Below are 7,477 nucleotides of genomic sequence, written 5' to 3' on the forward strand. Positions count from 1 at the left end.
TCAAGGTCAGGGTCAAGGTCAGGGTCTACCACAAAGGGTCACAATTCCATCGTGAAGATTTCACGGGTTGATAATTGGTTTTTTACCCTTCTATCTGGCAACAAAACTGACACCTTTTTTTACAAGGAGTCATGTTTGCATAGACCACAATACCTGCAGTCATGATGCAAACAAAAACATAACGCTGAAAATGTATGCACTGTCCTTGAAGTTGATGAGGTACCAATGGTGTAAATGCTTAACCCGAGCTCTCATACTCTGATGGTGCATTGTCTTTGAGTTGTGCGCCTTTTGGCGTCATCTGGTCCAACACCATGTGAGACTAGGCTCTAAGGAAAGCTGTCTCTGGTGTGGACCAATCAACTTCAAGGACAGTGCATACATTATCAGAGTTATGTTTTTTGTTTGCATTATGACTGCAGGTATTGTGGTCTATGCAAACATGACTCCTTGTAAAAAAGGTGTCAGTTTTGTTTCCAGATAGAAGGGTAAAAAACCAATTATCATATTTTTTACTGGCAAATGAGGTTCCAATGGTATTTCACGGGTTGTTAGGTCGCGTGAATATTCATGTGCCGTGAACCCACCACCACCCGACACGGCCATGCCCTTCAAAGTCTCAACGATCATCCTGCAAAATCCCATCGCGAGGTGAGAAACGCCAACGAATGGACAAACACACAACGCCCGTATTGAGACGGCGGAACGCCGAATGGACCTGAAATCCCAATTTCCCCGGACAAGAACACGGGGCTGAACCGTGTGGGTTGACAGCCATGCGTTTGTAATTGCGCCCTCTTATGAGTCCAATCCATCACGAATGCGCGTGCGTGAAATTAAACAACGTTTCATCTTCTTGGTTCTTTCGGTAAAGTCACGTAGAATGGAAATAATAAAATAATAAAAATAAAAGAAAACATAACAAAAAAATATTATATTATTTTATAATGGTTTATTTATGTATTATTATTTCCATTCTACGTGACTTTACCGAAAGAACCAAGAAGATGAATCCCCGCAGTCGCGAAAGCTTTAAATCGAAATCTAAACAACGTTTCGTTTACATTTGGCCGGGCAATTTTTATTTTACGAGTTACATTACAGCTTCCTTGTGCGAAGCGACGCGGCCACCACGAGTGGTCTCATCGTCATCAAGTCCCGACGTTTCGCAGCCACAAATGCTGCTGCGAGGCACCCCCCAAAACCCAACTCCCCCCCCCCCCCCCCCAAAACAAATTGTTTCAAATGCGTGGCGGCCCTCATCGCGATTTCTTATCGGCGACAATGCCTCAACCCCCCCCCCCCCCCCCAACTTTCTCCGTCCCACCTCCTAAAAATGATTGATGAACACCGCGACACATTGAGAAATGGGTGCCCCCCCTCCCCCCACCCCCCCCACACACAGTGGCAGCTGCCCCTACGTGGCCTACACGGTGATTGGGTCAGCGCCGTGAGCCGGTGGCTGACGGTCACGTGGTGGGAGGTCGTTCAGATGCCCCAAAAACTTTAAAAGTTCACCGTCCTCGCGAATGCCAACGTTCGGTTTAAACTAAACTTAACGATACCCTGAGGTTTTTTCGGTAAAGTCACGTAGGTAAAAAATACAATTAAAAATTATAAAAGTAATAATAGAAATAAAATAAAATAATAAATCACGACGTTTCGGAGGCAACACAAGTTTCCGTCATCAGGTGGGACCGTCACAGCTAAATTTACCGTATCACCTTGATACCGTATCACCTTGATACCGTATCACCTTGATACCGTATCACCTTGATAACGTATCACCTTGATACTGTATCACCTTGATACCGTATCACCTTGATACCGTATCACCTTGATACCGTATCACCTTGATACCGTATCACCTTGATACCGTATCACCTTGATACTGTATCACCTTGATACCGTATCACCTTGATACTGTATCACCTTGATACCGTATCACCTTGATAACGTATCACCTTGATACTGTATCACCTTGATACCGTATCACCTTGATACTGTATCACCTTGATACCGTATCACCTTGATACCGTATCACCTTGATACTGTATCACCTTGATACCGTATCACCTTGATACTGTATCACCTTGATACCGTATCACCTTGATACTGTATCACCTTGATACCGTATCACCTTGATACCGTATCACCTTGATACTGTATCACCTTGATAACGTATCACCTTGATACCGTATCACCTTGATACTGTATCACCTTGATACTGTATCACCTTGATACTGTATCACCTTGACACCGTATCACCTTGATACTGTATCACCTTGATACCGTATCACCTTGATACTGTATCACCTTGATAACGTATCACCTTGATACCGTATCACCTTGATACTGTATCACCTTGATACTGTATCACCTTGATACTGTATCACCTTGATAACGTATCACCTTGACACCGTATCACCTTGATACTGTATCACCTTGATACTGTATCACCTTGATAACGTATCACCTTGATACCGTATCACCTTGATACTGTATCACCTTGATACTGTATCACCTTGATAACGTATCACCTTGACACCGTATCACCTTGATACCGTATCACCTTGATAACGTATCACCTTGATACTGTATCACCTTGATACTGTATCACCTTGATACCGTATCACCTTGATACTGTATCACCTTGATACTGTATCACCTTGACACCGTATCACCTTGATACTGTATCACCTTGACACCGTATCACCTTGATACCGTATCACCTTGATACCGTATCACCTTGATACTGTATCACCTTGATACTGTATCACCTTGATACCGTATCACCTTGATACCGTATCACCTTGATACTGTATCACCTTGACACCGTATCACCTTGATACTGTATCACCTTGATACCGTATCACCTTGATACTGTATCACCTTGATACTGTATCACCTTGATAACGTATCACCTTGACACCGTATCACCTTGATACTGTATCACCTTGATAACGTATCACCTTGACACCGTATCACCTTGATAACGTATCACCTTGATACCGTATCACCTTGATACTGTATCACCTTGATAACGTATCACCTTGATACTGTATCACCTTGATAACGTATCACCTTGATACTGTATCACCTTGATACTGTATCACCTTGATAACGTATCACCTTGATACCGTATCACCTTGATACTGTATCACCTTGATAACGTATCACCTTGATACCGTATCACCTTGATACTGTATCACCTTGATAACGTATCACCTTGATACTGTATCACCTTGATAACGTATCACCTTGATACCGTATCACCTTGATACTGTATCACCTTGATAACGTATCACCTTGATACTGTATCACCTTGATAACGTATCACCTTGATACCGTATCACCTTGATACCGTATCACCTTGATACTGTATCACCTTGATAACGTATCACCTTGATACTGTATCACCTTGATAACGTATCACCTTGATACCGTATCACCTTGATAACGTATCACCTTGATACCGTATCACCTTGATAACGTATCACCTTGATACTGTATCACCTTGATACCGTATCACCTTGATAACGTATCACCTTGATACTGTATCACCTTGATAACGTATCACCTTGATACTGTATCACCTTGATAACGTATCACCTTGATACCGTATCACCTTGATAACGTATCACCTTGATACTGTATCACCTTGATAACGTATCACCTTGATACCGTATCACCTTGATACTGTATCACCTTGATACTGTATCACCTTGATACTGTATCACCTTGATACTGTATCACCTTGATACTGTATCACCTTGATACTGTATCACCTTGATACTGTATCACCTTGATAACGTATCACCTTGATACCGTATCACCTTGATAACGTATCACCTTGATACTGTATCACCTTGATAACGTATCACCTTGATACCGTATCACCTTGATACTGTATCACCTTGATACTGTATCACCTTGATACTGTATCACCTTGATACTGTATCACCTTGATACTGTATCACCTTGATACTGTATCACCTTGATACTGTATCACCTTGATAACGTATCACCTTGATACTGTATCACCTTGATACCGTATCACCTTGATAACGTATCACCTTGATACTGTATCACCTTGATACTGTATCACCTTGATAACGTATCACCTTGATAACGTATCACCTTGATAACGTATCACCTTGATACTGTATCACCTTGATACTGTATCACCTTGATACCGTATCACCTTGATACTGTATCACCTTGATAACGTATCACCTTGATACTGTATCACCTTGATAACGTATCACCTTGATACTGTATCACCTTGATAACGTATCACCTTGATAACGTATCACCTTGATACTGTATCACCTTGATACCGTATCACCTTGATAACGTATCACCTTGATAACGTATCACCTTGATACTGTATCACCTTGATAACGTATCACCTTGATACTGTATCACCTTGATACCGTATCACCTTGATACTGTATCACCTTGATACTGTATCACCTTGATAACGTATCACCTTGATAACGTATCACCTTGATACCGTATCACCTTGATACCGTATCACCTTGATAACGTATCACCTTGATAACGTATCACCTTGATACTGTATCACCTTGATACTGTATCACCTTGATACTGTATCACCTTGATAACGTATCACCTTGATACTGTATCACCTTGATACTGTATCACCTTGATAACGTATCACCTTGATAACGTATCACCTTGATACCGTATCACCTTGATACCGTATCACCTTGATAACGTATCACCTTGATAACGTATCACCTTGATACTGTATCACCTTGATACTGTATCACCTTGATACTGTATCACCTTGATAACGTATCACCTTGATACTGTATCACCTTGATACTGTATCACCTTGATAACGTATCACCTTGATAACGTATCACCTTGATACCGTATCACCTTGATACCGTATCACCTTGATACCGTATCACCTTGATACTGTATCACCTTGATACCGTATCACCTTGATAACGTATCACCTTGATACCGTATCACCTTGATAACGTATCACCTTGATACCGTATCACCTTGATACCGTATCACCTTGATACCGTATCACCTTGATAACGTATCACCTTGATAACGTATCACCTTGATAACGTATCACCTTGATACTGTATCACCTTGATAACGTATCACCTTGACACCGTATCACCTTGATACCGTATCACCTTGATACCGTATCACCTTGATACCGTATCACCTTGATACTGTATCAAGGTGATACAGTAAATCTAGCTGTGACGGTCCCACCTGATGACGGAGACGTGTGTTGCCTCCGAAACGTCGTGATTTCTTATTTTATTTTATTTATATTATTATTTTGAGTATTTTTTTATTTTTTTTACCTACGTGACTTTACGAACAAACCTAAGAGTATGAATCCTTGCAGTCACGAAAGCTTCAAATCTAGAATTAAAACGTCACGATGGAACTCGTTCCGTTTTGTCAGATAATCGTCACTGGTGTTGATGGCCATGAACGGGAATCGAACTCGGGTGCACCGGGTTCGCAGCGCCGCGCGCTGACCGCAGCACCACCGCTCCCCACCACCAACACACACAACACCAACACACTAAGCGGCGGGGACGACACCACGGCGCCTGTGCCAGGCTAGGTGCACTTTGAGGCCACGTGAAGCGTCGAAGGCTCTCTGCTGGCCAGAAGGTCACGGGACAGGCCCATCAGGTGGCATGGGTTGACTGACTGAGATGACTGGCGGATGCAACAGCTGTACCCCCTCCTGTGCCAACTAAAACGCACGCTCACTCACACAGTCAATCACACACTATTAACTATTTATAACTATGATAATAGTTTTTGTACCCTTTTATCTGGCAACAAATGCTTACCCCGAGCTCTCATACTCTGATGGTGCATTGTCTTTGAGTTGTGCGCCTTTTGGCGTCATCTGGTCCAACACCATGTGAGACTAGGCTCTAAGGAAAGCTGTCTCGGGTGTGGACCAATCAACTTCAAGGACAGTGCATACATTATCAGAGTTGTGTTTTTTGTTTGCATTATGACTGCAGGTATTGTGGTCAATGCAAACATGACTCCTTGTAAAAAAAGGTGTCGGTTTTGTTGCCAGATAAAAGGTAAAAAACAATTATCATATTTTTTACTGACAAATGTACCAATGGTATTAATAACATTATTTTTATTTCAGCCCTAGCTCTTTTTCAGAAGCGACCTGGCCGCAAATGATAGCTCAACGAAGTGGGCCTATCATCATCATCATCACTCGGAAATTATATATCAGCCAAACCACTCTGAACGCGCGATGTTGATTCTAAATGTGGAGGCAGCAACCGGAGGACCCGGAGACAAAAATACACGCGACCACGTGCACAGAGAGAGAGAGACACGCAAACTCCAAATACACAGCAGCAGGCGTCAAGGTCGGGATTGAACCTACGACCTCCTGTAGACCAGGCGAGGTAGTTAACATCTCCCAGCCACCGTGTTGATGATGAGAGAGATACACGCAAACTCCAAATATACAGCAGCAGGCGTCAAGGTCACCATCGAACCCACGACCTCCTGTACACCAGGCGAGGTAGTTAACATCTCCTAGCCACCGTGTTGATGATGAGAGAGAGAGAGAGACACCGCAAACGCCAAATATACAGCAGCAGGCGTCAGGGTCGGGATCGAACCCACAACCTCCTGTAGACCAGGCGAGGTAGTTAACATCTCCCAGCCACAGTGATGATGATGATGAGAGAGACACGCAAACTCCAAATATACAGCAGCAGGCGTCAGGGTCGGGATCGAACCCACGACCTCCTGTATACCAGGCGAGGTAGTTAACATCTCCTAGCCACCGTGATGATGATGATGAGAGAGACACGCAAACTCCAATACACAGCAGCAGGCGTCAAGGTCGTCATCGAACCCACGACCTCCTGCAGACCAGGCGAGGTAGTTAACATCTCCTAGCCGGCGTGGAGCCCGTCGCAGCGCGCTAACCGCTGCGCCACCGCTCCTAGCAGCCCCCCTCCTCTCCCCCCCGCCCCCCGTGTTTACATGGACGATGGGTGAAGCCGGAACTCCGCACGCAACCGGCCGGCGTTCGCCCGCCCCCACAACGCGATCCGCGCTCTCGTGACGCTGAGGACGCTGGCGGCGGCGTTCGTGGGGGGCGCGCGTTTTGGGCCCCCCTCCCCCCCGCGGGGATGGTGGTGGTGATGGTGGTGGTGGTGATGGTTGTGGTGGTGATGGTGGTGATGGTGGTGGTTGTGATGATGGTGGTGGTGATGGTGGTGATGGTGGTGATGGTTGTGATGATGGTGGTGGTGGTGGTGATGATGGTGGTGGTGATGGTGGTGATGGTGGTGATGGTTGTGATGATGGTAGTGGTGGTGATGATGATTGGGGTGGTGGTTATGGTGGTTATGGTGGTTATGGTGTTATGGTGGTTATGGTGGTGCATCTCTCCCCTCTCTCTCTCTTTTGTTTACGATCA

The 7,477-nt window shown here is 44.5% G+C and overlaps 1 protein-coding gene across 1 annotated transcript in view; it reads right to left on the reverse strand.

The window, feature by feature from the left end:
• Positions 1–7,477, reverse strand: part of LOC144950729 (fibroblast growth factor 10-like) — a 34,516-nt gene that overhangs the window by 1,742 nt on the left and 25,297 nt on the right. The window lies entirely within an intron of this gene.

The sequence above is a fragment of the Lampetra fluviatilis genome, chromosome 59 (assembly GCF_964198595.1).
Source record: "Lampetra fluviatilis chromosome 59, kcLamFluv1.1, whole genome shotgun sequence".
Lineage (NCBI taxonomy): Eukaryota > Metazoa > Chordata > Hyperoartia > Petromyzontiformes > Petromyzontidae > Lampetra > Lampetra fluviatilis.